General features: G+C 44.8%; 1 long non-coding RNA gene across 2 annotated transcripts in view; it reads right to left on the bottom strand.

The window, feature by feature from the left end:
- Window positions 1–11690: 11690 nt before the first annotated feature.
- LOC109289316 overlaps window positions 11691–17898 on the bottom strand; it is a 22627-nt gene continuing 16419 nt past the window's right edge. Inside the window, exon 3 of one of the 2 annotated variants that reach the window (XR_002095330.1) lies at window positions 11691–11701. This is a non-coding gene — a long non-coding RNA (uncharacterized LOC109289316). Of the gene's footprint in view, window positions 11702–17127; window positions 17140–17898 lie in introns of those variants that run through there. The other variant, XR_002095331.1, reaches the window with a different exon arrangement.

Raw genomic sequence — 17898 nt, 5'->3', positions numbered from 1 at the left:
TACATCTCCTGTATCACCATCTCCAGGCTTAAAAATGGCAGCGGGGGCACTTGAACTGAAGCTCATTTGATGAGCTTTAGTTCAAGCACCCCTGCCAGTGTTTTGAAGTGCAGGGATGCTGATACATGAGATGCGGGAAGCTGCTGGAGCACGGCAATCGCCACACTCCAGCAGACCTGATTGAGTCTGCTCCGCCGCACAGAAAGCCCAGTGCCTCTGCACTTGTGTATAGGCATCCTCTATTGTGAAGTGCTAGAAAAATCTGCATTAATTTATTGTTTTGTGCATTAGTGAAAGAGCACGTTTTTTGGTGACACTTTAATGAGCATTAAAATAGGCGAATGCATATTAGAGCGCACGTGCAGACGCGCCCAGTGTCACATTGTTGATTCACATCCAGTTAGTCATCTTCTACAACTAACAGCTTCTTTGCTGCTGCCTAGCCAGTTATTGCCCATATTTGTGCATTTGATTTCTCCTTTTTTAGGGGGGCTTTTCCTCTGGTCTCTGTACTATTCCATCCTATGGACCTGAGACCATTTCTCAAGAGTACTTTGAATGCTAATCCTGTGCTCCAAAGTGCTTGCAAAGCCTCTGCACTCATGCCATCTAAAAATTGTATAAGTATACTCTCTATTCTGTCATCACAAGCCTTAATGAAAATGTTGTAATAAAACTGAACCAAGAGCAGACCCCTGTGGGCCCATAATGAAATGTCTTCCCATTGCTAACTACTCTTTGAGTACAATTTATCAACTAGTTATACAGCTACTGCCCGGTTGTTTCATTTAGACCATATTTCCCTCATTTGCTTATGAGAATGTCATATGGGAGAGACTCTCGGTAAGATTAACACTCAAATAATAACCCCCAGAGCAATCAATTCCTACTTTACACTCCCTGTTCCCCAGCTGTAAACCGTCTATGAAATTGCAGCCAAGGAATGTATTTTCCTCCATCCTCTGGAAAATAACAGTGGCCCTAACCTAAACTTTCTATTTTTAATCTCAGGCATACACCTTTCATCACATTCCCAGGGAGTGCAGAAGCAGGGTGGTGTTACTTGATCAGCTCCAAAAGCTTTCAATTATAGCGTGTTTCATCTAGAGAATGGAGCAAAAAAGAGAAAAGAAAGGAAGTCAGAGGCAGCGAGGTACAAACTTGATCAGAACAGGAAGCAGTGTGAAGATTTAAATTCACTGGATTATTAGCCGTCGCTCTTGGAGCTTTTGTGGTATGGCATTTGCAAGGCAAGAGGGCCCAAAGGTCACTGCAAGTTTTAGACTTGAGGCGCACATGATGTCAAAGGCTAGCAATTTGTGCTGCTGAATTACTCATTTCCCCCATCTTTGCCAGGCAAAGCAAACCTCATTGGTAGCTTACTTTTGGATGGTTTTAACACAAATGTGTCGATTTGGAGGTGCATCTGAACTGGCTCAAACGGTCACCTTGAAGTTGGTGGAGAGTTTTGCCCATTTCTGTAAAATATATTAGTCGGTGCTCTCAGACAGTTCAGCCCTCCATAGCTACCCTGTGAATTTCCAAGTTGAGAGTTGTCAGACCAGGCTAACATGTGAAGGCCTCAACCTGTATTGCCTATTAAGGGGGTGCTAACACTTGAAACCTGTAAGAGTCAAGGTGCTAGGAATCTATAAGATGAATGAAGGGCTCCGTGCTATCACTTTTATACATGAGTATCTCCTGTACACCCCCACTGAAAACCACAGGGTTATGTATCTTGACTAACCTATCATTCACTATGGTAAAAGATTAGATGTGCCACAAGTTAGCCTCACACCCTCCCTGAGTACTACTCCAGTCCTCTTCCCCTGCTTGATCTGCTGTTCTGCTTTCTGCTCCCCACCCTGTGCTCGGCACCTGCTTTTCTGCTCCGCTTTCAACTTCCTGCTGGACCTGCTGCTGCGTTGCGTGTCCCCTCCCTGCTCTGTTGCATGCCACATACGGAGGCTGCCTGTGCCACTTGTGGCATGCCTGCTGCAGCTTGGCCACCCAGATGGTAAAAGATCAGGCCCTCGGCAAATAGAAATGGGAAAGTTCAGCACTTTGAAGGCCCATTGTTATTGCCATTAGATGACCTGCCATGTACTCTCCTCTTCCATGCTCTTATTCCCCTGCATTTGTCCTGCTTCCTGAGTGTCTTTGAGAAAGGCATTAAGCAATATGCCTACCACATGTCACACATGAATGCTAATCAGAGCTGGTCTGGGCATGGGCCCATTTCCTTGGCTCCCTCCACTCTGAGGACTTGGCTAAACTGCAAGACCAAAACCCAAATGATGAGATTTTGTGAAACCAAAGCTCTTCTCAAATTCTATGTTCACTTCCCAGTAATATTTCATTATATAAGTGTGATTTATTGTGATAACAATAGGACACAGTGTTCTGAGCACTGGGGACAAGCTTGGAAAGAAAGCATGATTCACGTGTCCTGAAACCCTTTATTAGATATTTAGACTTCTTAAAAAAACCCAAAACATCTGTATTTATATATAAAAAAAGTTTGTTTAGCTCAGATGTTGACAAACCGTTCTGTTTCTTTTTATGTAACTTGGATGTATCTCTGTGTACAGCCATCAGAGTGCTTTGCTTGCCTGCATAAAATGAGTATTTAATCACTGTTTGCAGTTGTGTGGTGTGTGCATCTAAGGAAAGATGCTGGCTGCCCAAGACCCCTGGAGCCAGTCCTACCTGACTTAGCTCTTCATAAGTGTTCAGACTCACTCACCCTTTCTACTGTCAGATAAGGCCAAGTCCATGGATGTCCCTTCCCAGGGCAAAGGCTATTATAGTGCCTTGCTAATAGGTGGTGGCAGATCTGGTAATAGCCTGCTTGCATGGAGCAGAGGGCTGCCTCAGTATGGAGGCAAACACGGCATCTATCCCAGTATCACTTTTTGACTTGTGGGATTTTACCCCGGATTTTTTCCCACGTAAACTCTACTACTGATTCTAGTAAGCTGTACTGGGGTCAAGCTATATATTGTGGGTCTGATCCTTGTTTAGACCAGTATAACTATGTTGTATGGCAGGGCCCCACCGTACTTCTGAACTGCAGTCTTTCTCAGGTTCCTTTGGATTCAAAATGCAAACGTCAGATCTGAACATGAGCTTCCAGCAACTTTGGGGTGCGCCGGGCTGCTTGATTTGGGTTTGGGACCTTATCTAGAAGCTGACTCAGTTTTAACCCAGGATATTTCTGCACTGAAACCAACTGTAGTCCCAAGCTATAGGCTGGAGATTGGAGTTGCAAGCTTGAGTAAAAACTCTAATTACTTTATCTTAAGTGCTATTTTACCACCACATCTATAGAATACGTCTTTAACTGGAGTTCCTGTGGACCGATGACTACAATAAAGTCAATGGCTGAGAAAAAAACTGAGCATAGACTTGTGATTTGGTGCTTACTTTGGATAGCCCACCCCCAACATGATTCAGACTGACTTATTAAACAAAGCTCTTGGCCTTGCTTTGGGCTGCTCATAGCATGTTACAATATCTAGAAAACAAGAAAGGTGCTTTTAAAGCCATAACTCAGCATTTTCTTGCTCGTGTCTCCACCAGGATCCTGCCTGGGGCCTTGCCAAGGTTATTCCCGGCCTTCTCCTCATAGTTACATGACACAGCGGTCAGAAGAGGTGTACCACCAGGCAGCTGTTGCCTTGTGCTTGAATTAAACTTTTTGCAGCAAAGCAGGCAGAAGCCTGCAAAACTTAATCCTCGGCCTGTGTGCCCTGGACTGGATTTATGCTTGCTCGTTCCCATTCTGGAAGACCAAAACATTGCTCCAGCATGAGATAAGTCATAGGACAGGGTCTAGGACTCTATCAACGTTTGCCTCTGCTGAATTGGGAGCTTACACTTTGGGGATGGGGTTTGGGAGTGAGGTGGGAAGGGACGTAGACCACGTCTGCTGCTCTCCGAATGCAGGAGAGGACTGGGAGACAAGCGCCAGCACAGAAATATTTGAGGCAATGTGTGGAACATTATGGCAATAAATCAGACACTCACTGTAACTTTTCCCAGTGTTTCTGAACTCCCCTGGGCAGGATCCTTCCCTTTCTGTACTGCTTTCTTTCTCTGCCTTCAGATAATACGCACCCCTCCCACCCGAGCTGGCTTTTTTGTTTTGTCCAAGGTTTGCCACTCAGCGAGGAGCAATACCTGCTTTCCTTCGTGCTGAAACACCCAGTCTTCTCCTCCACATCCTCATTTATCCTCTACAACTCTTCCCTTTTATTTTCCAGATCAGCTTTCCTGCCCCTACCCTCTCTCCTCCATATTAGAGTGATAGATAGTTTTGTCATTGCTAGGGGCTGGAAGGGACCTTACAGACCATTGGGTCCAGCCCCCCTGCACTTGGGCAGGAAGGATTGCTGGGGTCAGATGACTCCAGCAAGGTGGCCATCAAGACACTTTTTGAAGATGGCCAGGGTGGGTGACTGAGCCACCTCTGGGGGAGCCTGTTCCAGACCCGCGGCACGCAACTTGTAAAGAAGTTTTTCCTTATGCCTAGCCTGAAGTTACCTTCAATCAGTTTGTGCCCATTGTTTCTTGTCCTCTCCTTGGGAGCCTTGGTGAATAGTTGCTCCCCCAGGCCCTGATGTATGCCCCTAATATATTTATAGGCTGCCACCAAGTCCCCTCTGAGTCTTCTCTTCTCCGGGCTGAACAGTCCCAAGTCTTTCAGCCTTGTATGTCCTGGTCTCCAGGCCTCTAATGATGCATGTGGCCCTCCTTTGGAGTAAAGGATTCTTTGATAGTATTTTCCAGGATTTTACCAGGGTCTGAGGTCAAACTGGTTGGCCTGTAATTCCCTGGGTCCTCCTTTCTCCCTTTCTTAAAGATAGGCACAGCACTGGCCTTCTTCCAGTCTTCTGGGACCTCTCCCAAGCGCCATGAGTCTTCAGATAACTTTGCCAGATGTCTCTGGTATGCTAGAAATTTTCAGCTTCACCCCTGACCAAAAACATCACTGTGTTTTGAGCTTGCTGCATGTGAATATCTCTGAGCTCCTTGTGAACAAGCATGCATACTGAGAGTTATCTCTTTGCTTCTCTTAAAGCTAGAAATGACGTTCTTGGTGGAACAGGAGGACTTGATTATCTTCCCCTGTCAGATCTCCAAAAAATCTCCAAATGGAAATCTGGAGAACTGAAAGGATCTGCACATGCAAAAATGGTCAGCTTGAGATGGATTTACTTATGCAAGCAAAACCCAGTGGCATATGACCTGGAGAGGGCATATGTGTCAAGTTGTTCTACAGATGAGGTTTTCCCCTTTGTGCTTATTATTCATCTCTCGACTTTAGAAATAAATCCAGAAGCGGCAATACAGAATTTTAGATGTTAGTGCAATCATTTAGTCCAAGGCAACAGGGTTCAGTTATGATACACAACAGACCCCTTGCCATTACAGTCGTAACCTCAGCTAATGTAAACTTTCATAGCTCAGATTTCTAATGGTTCTGCTGTAGAAAAGTTTTTGAATCCAGGGCTTTGCTTCATCTTTAATCTTGCCTTTTATCAGCATAATACTTACTCAATACAGCTTAAACACATGCTTAACTACAGACCTATTTAGGAAAAATGTTACTGAGTCTGCTTAAATTCCATCTACTTAGTGTGCATTGCCTAAAGTCAAGGCTGGGCTTGTACTGACCTAAATGTGGACCTATGATCTTTAATTTTTTTTTCTGAAATGATTGTCCTAGAACAGCACTGAAATGATTTTTTTCATTCTTATACCCCAGTCAACATCCCTGAATGAGTGCCAAGTTATTGTACTGCATCATACCAATACAGAGATACTTCCGCTGAGCTGTAGAGCAAACAGATGAAGCCTAAAATGATCATGATGCTGACTTTTTAATGATTTGGGGGAAAGCATTTTATTCTGGTGAAGAGCCTTGGCTTTAAAGCTCACTTCATTTTTTTCCTAGCCCTTGCACATGATGAATGGCTCAGCCTGTCCATCTCAGCTGTTCTTTAGCTGTTTCTGCATGCCCGAAGGCTTTTGGAGCAACCTGAGATCATCTCCTCCATCTGGCACTGGTGATCAAACCTTTTGAATGGGGAGAGGATACATGGGCTTGGCTCATGTCATATTGATTCACCTCATTCCTCTTGATACTCAGAGAGGCTTGATGGCAAATGTAGATACCAGCCATGGTACCAAAAGCCTTTTGTTTGGAGGCAGATGAAGAATTTGGATGCAAGTTCTGACCGTTCTCTGAAAGGTTCCTCACCAGTTTGTGCAATTAGTACTAGTTTCACCAAGACTTGTGATAATCTTGTGATAGTTTTGCATGAGCAATACTTAGCAATACACACAATAATGCTGTTTTTGTAAGTATGGCCCTTGCCAAACTTCCTTCATTCCTCGAGCACTAGCACAATGCTCTGTGGTCCGGGTGATAGGTGCTATATCCCACCTCCCCTTTATTCTTCACATCGGCTGCCTATAAAGTGGCAGGTTGACTTTCAATCACAGTTACTGGCTTTGAAGCCTACAACATGTTGGACATGCTAAATTTTAACTCTTGAGCCTATAGGTAATCTGTGTTCATATAGGACGTGCTGCTTGAAAGCCCTGGCTGGGATGATGTAGTCGGGGCTGGTCCTGCTTGGAGCAGGGGGTTGGACTAGATGTGACCTCCTGAGCTCCCTTCAACCCTCATTTTCTATGAGTCTATGAAAACTGTAAAGTAGGATCTACCTTTCCCCCTTACAAGCCGGCAGCAGATTTGGGGAAAGGTGGCTTTTCATTTTGATTTTCCATTTGTTGGACTCGCATGGATTTCATAGATTTCATCGACATTCAGGCTGGAAGGGACCTCGGAAGATCATCGAGTCCAGCCCCCTGCTCCAGGGGCAGGAAGTCAGTTGGGGTCAAAGGATCCCAGCAAGATAAACGTCCAAATGTCTCTTAAAGGAGTCCAGAGTAGGTGCAGGGAACAATTTGCATTTTTCCCTACGATACCATTGCCTCCCACATTCGGTGCCAGCGAATCGCCAGCGACCTGGATGCAAACGGAGCTAGCATGGTGAATGGGGAAGACGGGAGTGGAGGAAGAGATCAGCCTTCCCGGGCTTTCTGCAAAAGGAGGAGGAGGAGAGGTGATGGTCGTACAGCTGTCTCCAGCATTGTGCCTCCCCAAGGGGTAGCACATTCCTGCAGTCATTGCATCCCCACCTGCCGTCCGTTCGCTTTCCTGCCTGCCAGAGTATCCACGGGGGCATGGCGCACATTCCTGCTAGGCAGCCCAGCCAAGGGCAGAATGTGCATCCCTATCCAAACAGCAAAGCCCACGACTGCATCCCATTGAGATAATATTGCCTGTTTACTTAAACTTTTCTCCTCCTCGACCTGAGCAGGCTTGTTCCTCTTGTGAGCTCTGACATCAGATTCACCTCGGATTGGCAGTCTGCTTTACCTCCAGCCCTTTGTTTTGAGACAATAACAGAGCAAAAATATTCAGACGCTGCAGTGCTATTCCAATCGACCCTGCATCAGAGCTATTTCGTACCTTTTCTTTGGATCCACCGACCTCAGCCTTAAAAAAAATCCCAGGACTCTGGCACCTGAAAATCATGAGAATGGCTTCAAAGATTTAAATGCAAAACAAAGCCAAAGCTGGGGTCCTGTCTTTCTGGTGTCCGTGTGCCTCGGGCATGCTTGGGACACATTTGCACGTTTTTTGTGTCAACTTAAAGGACCACAAATCTCCTAAGACAGTGAGCAGGAAAGCTGAGAGACTCCTGTAGCCGCACGTCTCCAGGAGCTGGGGCTTGAAGAAGTGTGTCCGATATCTTGAGACCTATGAAATAACATCACAACCATTGGTAACACTCAAGCACCTTGCCACCCCAAGCAGGTATAATAGTGTACTTGTACGGGGTGATGCCCCACTCGCTCACATGAGTGAAAAACAGGACTGAAGCCTGTTGGAAGTGATGGGGTTACCTCATTTTAAGGGGAGAACTAGGGCCTTGTGCATTCCAAAAAGAGATTTATCCCCATTTGGGTACCCCAGAAAGCTCTGTCTTTACGTGGGTGTCAAACTCACTCTGTGCCAAGATACGACCTGCAGGGCTCCTTGTGGGCCGAATCCAGCCCAGGTCACAGGGCTGCAGCAGGATCGATGGTGGGTATGCTGGTGGGATCAGTGACAGTGGGGCTGCATGGGGCCAAGCAGCTGCAGAGTGGATGGGGTTATGCTAGGACAGCCATTGCTCGCCTTCCTGTTGCCAGTGGCCATGCCAGGTGGGGGACTTTGTGGCAGGCTCCCACAGTAGCCATAGTCCCAAGTTCTGGTAGCCCAAAGGGAGCAGCTGTGCGTCTGGCACTCCTAGTCTATTGAATACATTTTAAAATCTGGCCACTGAGTGTTCAGTTGGCAGTGGCTGGGTCCTGAGCACGCCAGGGAGGGAACTGAGCTCTTTCCAAAATCTGGACCTCGTTCTGGGAGCACATGAAGACCTGAGGTGGGTGAACAGAGACATGGCAAAGTTCAACACCTTGTCTTAGGTGACACCGTGAGACTGGGAACAGCATGAAAGAACCCGTCTCCCAACCACCTGCTTTACTTGCTAGCAAGGCAAGGAGCTAATTTTCTGCTGTTCAGATCTGGGTGTGAACATATCACCAAAGCCTTGCGCAGGAAGGGGCTCTGATGAAAGGTCTCATCCATTATACGAAGGCTGTTTGCTCTAAGTGAATTGCCACTCGCTGAGTCTTTACCAGCATCCACCTTTGTGAGCATTCAGTGCATATCCATTGCAGTTTTGTGCTCGTAATGATGCCAGGGGACTCTGCTGCAGTTTATTACTCATTTCAACAGATTTCTAGATGAATTCTTTGGAAAAAGCAATCAGCAGCAGGACAGAAAGTTAAAGAAATAAAAAAGCAGCCAGGAGGCAGCCAGGATCCCAGTGATAAAGTAGTGCAGAGGAGGGAGCCCTGAATATGCATATTGGACCGCACAACAGCACATTCTGTCCGTCTGCTATAATTAGGCATCGCTCCAAAGGGAACAGTCTTCTGTATGGGAATCTGCTCTGCACGTCAAAAGGCCAAACCACTGTGTCACACAGAGGGAGAGAGAAAATCCGTGCTACACAGCCAGTGGAAAATGAACGATAGTGTGAGGCACACACAGCAAAGGACATACAGTGAGATCATGATAAAGGCAATATGAGGCTCTTTACCCCTCCCTGGCTTGGCTTTTGCCCCATTTGCTTTCTGTCCCTACCTCCTTTCCCTTTGGGTTTTTATGCTAACATTTTCTGTGCCACAGAGAAACACTGCTCTCATTTCCCAGGCTCTGTTAAAGTTTAGGGCTCACTTGTGCTGTCAGTCAAAGGAATAAGGGACCGTAAAACTCTCCTTTGTGCAGGTTTCTCCACTGCCGTTGTTGGAGACTACAGTGTCCTTTCCTGCACATGTGGATGGAAGTGCATGAAGAAGAGTAGGCTTTGCAACCGTACCAACATACCAGCCCACACATCTGGGGCAGGAAAATCAGGCGGTGCCAAGTGGAGAATGAGCACACATGTCTTCCCCATTAGAGCAAGGGAGGAACCACACATATGACCACAGTCTGGTTCCCTGTCTGCTCCCAGGTCAGCATCACTGCGTGCCACCCCCAGAGCTGCTGCTGAGCTCTTCGATTTAAATTAAGTGAACACTGGAGCTGAGAAGCCCAGACAGTGGGGAAATGCTAATTGGATATCTGCTTAATCCAGACAACCGCCAGGACTGCTACGCTGGAAGGGGATGCCAGGTTGATGCTCCTTAGGACCTCAGCACTCGTTGATAGCATGGACCCTGAAAATTATTGAAGATCGGGGACTGTGCTTCTGTTGTGGGGTTTTTTGGGGCTTCCCATGCTCATAAGATCTTAATAGGAACCCGATTATTTATTATCGGTCACACAGCTGTCTTGGCAATGTGAACTCTTAGCGAGGTTCATGCCTTTTTTATTAAGCCATCCGGGTAATGCTCTCGTACACCTCGTTTGGCCCAGACTAGTAAGATGATCCAATGTCAGATGAGTTTGAGGAAGGTAGCTGTTGTGATGGGATGGGAAACATAGTGCCTCTTAACGCAAGGGGATTTCCTCTTATCGACCATGGAAACAATGACAAATAGAGAACGTGCGTCTGCCAAGAGCAGACGTGGTGATGCTGCCCATTGTGATATAGGCAAACCAGGTAATGGAGAGTGCTGTGTTTTGGTACATAAAAATCGAGGATTTTATCAGCTTGTTCTAGTGGCAGCGGGGATTGTTAGAGGACCCCCGACACTTTTTTCAAAGGCTATCTCTGGTGTCCTTGCCAACATCCTCTGTGCTAAAACCTTGCCAGGAGAGTTGGCAGAAATGCAACAGATCATCATTTCATAGGAGTGCTTGCACAACAGTCCCTCCCTCAGCCAAGCAATAGGGGGAAGAAAACATCAGACGTATCACCGCTACCGTCTTTATTGCATAACTGCACAAAGCAAGAACTGTTTTAATGTCACTCTTGCCTCTCTGCTTGCCAGGTGCCAGAACTTGCTGGTTCAGGTTTGACATTTTTAATATGTTAAATAAATGCTGGAGTTGAGAAGCCTGGAAAGCAAAGATATCAGCCTCAAAGGAGAAGCATATGATTAAAAAAAAAAATAAATGAGCAATTATTATTCTATTCTGGATGTGAGCAAATCCCTTGTTCTGTAATGCTTCTATACCTGCAATTTCAGTATGTTGCATTGCTGCTGCAGATGACATATGATCGCTTAGGGCAAGGTACTTGTCTGTTCATGCTGCAAAGCAGCTGAAATGAGGGTTTGGTCTAGCCCTGAGTAATTGGGCAGCGCTGCGCCTGCTGCTCACTTGGAGCTTAATAAATTGAGGTTCATTGTCACTGAAGGAAAGATTGCTATTGGCTCCAGCGAGGAGGTTTAGGTGGTCTTCCGATGTCTTGATATGTGGCCCTGGGGTCAAAGGTCCACCAGGCAAGCAGCCTATGAAGGATGCAATCAGACAGAAGTTACAGGCTTGACATGGAGGTTACGGGGTGAAGAGTTACAGCCTGCTCTACACCGGAGGTCCTGTAAAGATCCCTTCTGACTTTATAATCTATTAATCTACCTACAGTTGGGCGCCTGCATGTTTTCCTTGCATAACTTTACACGGGCAATTCAGAATTTCCTGATGAGTAATAGCTTTGCCATTGAGGCCTCCACTTGCCTGGAGAGGACTGCGCCTGCTCTGAGCTGAACTAATAACAAGGAGACCACACAACAATCCCCCGGTTTGTCACTTGTGACTTCCGCTTGGCTTTCTGGAAGTTTTCTGGAGGGACATTTAACATCCTACCCCTCCTTCCCACCTCACACTGTGCAAATATTTTACTTGTTGGCAGACAGGAGAAATGTATTTACATTGGGAGCATTACTGAATGACGCTTTTGATATTTTTTTAATAACATCCTAATATTTGTCGCTCGCCCCATCATGCAGGGAAAATCCAAGCACTGGATTACAAGACCAGATTAAAGATGTGGCGTAGGAGGGATAAAGCTGGAGGAATAGAGTAACAGCCAGAAGATGTCCAGGCTGCTCAGTGAGGACCTAATGGCAAAAAAGATAGATTTTAATTAACGAAAGAAGCAGAAATAAGAGAGGGATGTTATTGTGGCTGTACCTAAGGATGTATTTCATCTGCTGAACTAATTGTCCCGGAGAAGACTGGAATTTGTCATCTATTATTCATCTTACTGATCTGAACATGAACTGGAGGAATTTGATTCTTGATGTCCTCTCCTATAAATCATTTTCTGGGGGAGTCTGATGTTACCTTTTCATCCACAGATGTTCAAATGACATTTTTTTCTACAGTTGCTTTTATAGATACCGCATTTATAGAAAAAAAAATATTTTAAGGTTTAGGCCTGACACAAGTAGGAAAAAAAGAGGAGAAAGGAGTTTTATACCAACAGTTTATGTAAATACACAACTGAACAGGGTTTGATTTAAGGTCTAGACTTTTAATACTCTCCATAAGTAACTAACCATAAATTTCAACTGATGTTATGGTTTTGATTATACATTTTTATGATGCATTTTACGCCTCATTTCCAGGCAGATTTATGACCCTTACACAATGCTGAATGAAGGAATCCACATGTTTCATGTCAACAAGTGCAAATTTCTCTTTTTTGTGAAAACTCCCCCGGTTAGAATCATGTCAAGGTACATTTGCTCTCGTCAATTTCTAACCGAGAGCCACGATATCGTGTCCGTCACTTGCGATGGCAGAACGATTCGGTGAGAACTAGTGAAATAACTTTGACACAACTTTGACAATAACTATGGACTTGTATCCCATCCCATTTCCAATACTGAAGCCATTCATTATTTTCAAATGAGCGTTTGGTTGACCATCTTAGTCTTTGAGCTGAATGGACGGCAAGATGAAAGACCTCTTTAATTCAATGTCTATTCATTCCAGAAAAACCACACCTAGGGAGAGAAAAAGAACAAAGCTCCTCCTTATAAGCTAACAGATGTGAAATTATCTACAAATAACTGGATAGCCAAAAAAAACCTGACACAATTCATGAGCTGTAGGAAAGAAAAATATCTGTGTGTCAGGCTTTGAATAAATGCTGTGGCTTCAAAACTTTCCCGCAAATGTCCTGGCTGATGCTTTGGCCTGGGAAAGATCATTTTGGAGGGTCCTGGTCATATATTGTGTATCACTATAGCAACCTTGACATCAGTGTTTGAGATTGTAATGTAGCATATTGCCATCTGAGCAGGCTGGCTGGGGAAAAATAACCTGCTACTGGTGTAGCCCATGTGCAGATGAATTACCCAGCTCCAACCCACCTTTGAGGAACTGGAGAGCTAGAGAACGAGCGGTGACTCTAAGTTATAATTTGTTTTTTGACCCATTCCTGGGGCATCATGGTTAATTGTCTTGTCTCCTTTGAGTTCTTTCAGAAGACAGTGGCTAAGTGACAGCTTACAAGTACTGAATGTAATGAATACAGGGGGAGGTTTTCAGTTCATTGAATGATCTTCTAATGTGCCAATCACCTGGAATCCAGCCCTTTTTTCTGGGTAGAAACAACCATTGCCAAACCAAAATGGATCAGCTGTGGCAAGACACAAAGCACAGGTCAAAGCAGGTCCCAGCATGGCAGCATAGGGTCATGTGGGTCCTGGTGTGGAGGCTTGAGGTGCTCAGGATTGCTCGGCTCCCATGCCTCCATGCCAGGACCTACACGGGCTTTCCCTATGTGTGGAGATGTGCCACTGGGGTGCACAGAATTGGGCCCCCCTCAAGGCCTTGGAGCATCTGCCCCGGGTGGTGAGGCAGCTCAGGGGCACCCACCTTGTACCACCACAGACCAAATACATGTCAGCTGCAATACACTGGCACACTTTGTTGTTACCTTTTGTCATGCCACTGATGTAGGGTAGCGACATCTATTTGCTCGGCATTTGTGCAGCCATAAAAATTGCGGCGGCACAAATGTGATGTCAGGTGATGCCTGTTTCTATTGTACACAGTGGGTTTATTGCTCTTCAAGCTTTCTCACCATGCAGTGGAAAAAGGTCTCTTCACACCTCCTCTTAGAATGAAAAGACATTTCACACCATGAGGACCTTTGTAATCCTTGGGCCCTCTACTGAGAACGGGCAGTCAGAGGTACTTATCTGGTCCCTAATTTAACTGGACGTTCTTGTAATGTTGGAGGGTACCTGTAAAACGTCTCGTGGACCTGAAAGAGACTAATCTGCTCCAGAGATGTTCCTAGTCTTCCAAATGGAGAATCAGCTCAGAGCAAGAAGAAACTTTCAAGGAGGTAGCCCTTTGGAAGGATGCCTGCAGTATATCCCTGCTCAAGTGGACCACATCTGATGCAACCAACTCATTTCCTGTGGGTCACCAAATAGCCATTGGCTCTTAACAAGTTCAGATGGGTCCTAATCCTGGAGCCCTACATCTCTGTAGGCAGACCCTAGTAACGCATGAAGACCCCCAATGCAATCCATAGGGTTCTACGTAGGAATGAAGCACACGTGGTGTTGGGTTCGGGAACAGGCGTGGGGCCATGAGACATCAGGAGAAACTTCTTCAGGGTAAGGGTGGCCAAAATTTGGAAATGGGCTTCCAAGGGAGGTGGTGCTTTCCCCTACCTCGGGGGGTCTTTAAAAGAAGGCTGGATAGGCATCTGGCTGGGGTCATCTGTCCCCAGCGCTCTTTCCTGCCCAGGGCAGGGGGTTGGACTCGATGATCTGTTGAGGTCCCTTTTGACCCTAGCATCTATGAATCTATGAGATGTAGATGAGGAGAACAACTCCCTTTTTACCGCATCCAATCTGGGCATGCCAGACTGAACAAATGTGGTTAGAGAGTTTTTTTGACTTTTTTCCTTTTAATTCAGCTCTTCGATGTTTCCACTCCCAAGGCCAGTAGTGATAAATAAACCTCCTTTCAATAAGGGAACATTTTCTCATTTTAAACAATGAAGAATTAAGGGAGGAATCCATTTGACGATATATTTTTAAAATAATTGCCTTTCTGCTCATAAAAGCAGAGCATGTATCAAATTCCTCATGCGTCACATACCTCAGCAGGTTTTTACGACGTGAAAGCCATGCTGAGGGGCTCGACAGTCTTCTGTGGGTAGTTTTGATTGATCTAACACTCAAGGTCCACCCTGAAAAACAGCCGTCTTTTTGGAACGACCGGACGTAGGGAAAAAAAAGTGTTTTTATAGAAAATCAAAGTTCACGTCCAATCTTTCAGCCTGTCCTAGTTCTTTGCTTAAATTTATGGGTGGCTGTAGGTGATTTGTTGCTTCCTGGAAGAGCCTCTTACTTCACGTTTAAAGCCATCTCCATGACTCAGAACAGAGAATACAATCTGAGAGTCTTGTAGCATTATTTTTGTGCAACGTGAAGTGTCGGCCCAGCAGTGCAAAATAATTGACTGACCCCATTCTTAAAATTCAAATCAGTGGAAAGAGATCCCCTCTGTTTGGATAGTGCTCCTGGAAACCATTTCAAGAGGACATGTTGGTATTTCCAAATGTATCGATTCACATAGCAATTATGGGGTGTGACGATTAGTGGTACAGATGAAACGATGGTATTTATTGCTAGTATACTGCAGATATATGTGTCTCGCTATCCAGTTCAGTGCTGGAAGACTGGAACAGGATTTCCAAAAGACTGTTCTCAAATGAATAGATCCCGCACAATAACCAGGCCGCCTCTTTTCTTTATTCCTCCTGACCCTCCTTTTTCTTCCCCGTGTTCCTCTTAATCCGGCTCATAACATCTTTTTTTGTTATCTCCCCTCTCCTGCCTCCCACTGCAGCAGGATAGCTTTTCCATTTCTTCTAGTAAGACCTGTCAAAACTCTAGTCAAAATGTTTTTTTCCCACTGGAAATTCAACTTTTTGATTTTTTTTTTTAAAAAGGAGAAATACCTTTTTACTGAAGAAAATGCCAACTTTGGGGCAGCATCCCTCTGAAAAATGTTCAGCCAGGAATTAAAAAACAGAGGATTCTCTCTGAATTTTTTTTCATTTTCATCGTCTTAAGAAAAAAAAGTTGAAATTTCTCTCAGGTGGCAGGTAAAAGATTTTCCAACTGGATCTACCTTTTAGTATGTTCTCTCTTCGAAATGCCCAGATCCTTTCTTAAGATCCACTTGTTCCAGAAATTATTCCTGCTCTTCTCTCTCCAATAAGCCCTTCATACTGCCCTTTATCTGATCTGCCCATTGTCTCTTAATTTTTCGTATATCCTTTTTTTTTAATGCTTCTGGGCAGAGAATATAGTCAAAACTACATATATAGGTAGTCAATCTGGATTCATACCAGCCTAGAAGAAATCAGAATGATGGGTGTTTTGTTCCCATGGAAATTCACATTTGGATACATATTCTTATTATTGATACCGGGTAATCAATGAAGGGCAGTATAATGCTGACTTTGTCTGACTTGTGCTCTCTCTATACCATCGGCAAGTTATTCCTGAAGCAGAAGTCTTTTCAAATACTATAAAGAGGAGCCTCTAAATGAGTGTGGAAAATGTGTAGGAACACCCAGAAACCTTTCAGGTTCTTGACCAAAATGGCACCCACCCACAGAACTATATATTAACTACTACAAGCATGTATTTCCTTGCACAAATGGAAACTGGTTCATGTTCAAGAATCTCAGAAATTCTGTGCACCTTTCTAGACACCTCACTGATAATTTGACCCAAAATGTGGGACCTTTTAAATTAAATTACATTTAAAAAATATTTTGTTAGAAATTAAAAAAAACACTTGTAGGTATTATCTTGCGAAATAGCATTATGTATAGAAAAGCATTACCCATGCCATTGTTTCTGTGCTGGGCAAGATTCATGGAAGCAATGGTATTGTCAATCTACTTCCCAGCAAATGTCATTTAAAATTGTTCTGAGCTCCTGTTTTAGGAAACATGGTAGCTATAAGAGTTAAAAAGAATGCTTTCTATCATTTTTAGCTGCAGCAATTTCTACATCTTGCATCATGGCTAATGTGGCAAAGGTTTAATGCTATTCTTTTTCATAGCATTTGGTGCCTTCCAACTGGCCGAATATATAAAATAAGAAAACTTTTTGTACTTCATAGTGCCGCTCTCATGGTGGTCTGGCAACTGTTCAGATGATACATTTGAAGAGTTCACAGACAGCATCTTGGCGACTTTTTCAAGCCTTTCCTAGGATTTGACATTTGTGATTCAATTCACTTTTTACCCCTTGGCCATGACAAATAAACATCACTGGAGTCAGAAATAACGGCAACTCATTCAAAGAGAATACAACCTTGCCCAGAAAGTGATTCTAACTGAAGCCTGAAATCACAATAACATTCGCCATTCCCTAGACACGTGGGGAATATAAGATTGTGCATGAAATAACCTAATTTAAAAGAAAACCCGGTGATGACCACCAAGAGGCCTAAACCTGTTTTTTTCCCATTGAACTGATATTCACATGTGATGTTCATGAACACTGTACAGGCCCTCGGAAGGAAGAATAGATTCCTTAATCATTTAGGACTTTGCTCCATATGTAAGAAGACTGCAGATGACACCAAACTAGGGGGAACAGTAGAAAGACTGCAGGGTAGGGCTGGAATTGAGAGAGACCTTGACATATTGAATGACTGGACCGAGAGAAATCCGATGAGGTTCAACAAGGACAAGTGCAAAGTCCTGCACTTAGGACACAACAATCCCATGCACCGGGACAGGGTGGGGGTGACTGGGTGGGCAGCAGCTCTGCAGAAAAGGACCTGGGGGTGACAGTGGACAATAAGTTGAAGATGATCCAACAGCGTGCCTTTGTTGTGAAGAAGACTAATGGCATCCTGGGCTTCATTAGTAGGAGCATTGCCAGCAGATTGAGGAAGTGATTATTCCCCTCTATTCAGCATGGGTGAGGCCACAACTGTAGTACTGTGTCCAGTTTTGGGCCCCCACTACAGAAGGGATGTGGACACACTGAAGAGAGTCCAGAGGAGGGCAATGAAAATGGTGAGGGGGCTGGGGGACAGGACTTCTGAAGAGAAGCTGAGGGAACTGGGCTTATTTAGTCTGGAGAAGAGAAGACTGAGAGGGGATTTAATAGCAGCCTTCAACTCCCTGCAGGGAGGTCCAAAGAGGATGGAGCTGGGCTGTTCTCAGTGGGTGCGGATGACAGGACAAGGAGCAACGGGTGCAAGCTACAGCAAGGGAAGTTTAGATTAGATATTAGGAAAACTTTCTCACAAGGAGGGCAGTAAAGCACTGGAACAGGTTACCCAGAGAGGTGGTGGACTCTCTGTCCTTGGAGGTTTTT

Source organism: Gavialis gangeticus, unplaced genomic scaffold, assembly GCF_001723915.1.
Source record: "Gavialis gangeticus isolate Ggan-Ray unplaced genomic scaffold, GavGan_comp1, whole genome shotgun sequence".
NCBI lineage: Eukaryota > Metazoa > Chordata > Crocodylia > Gavialidae > Gavialis > Gavialis gangeticus.
The sequence above is the reverse complement of the archived record's forward strand: the minus strand, read 5'-3'. Positions and strand labels throughout refer to the sequence as shown.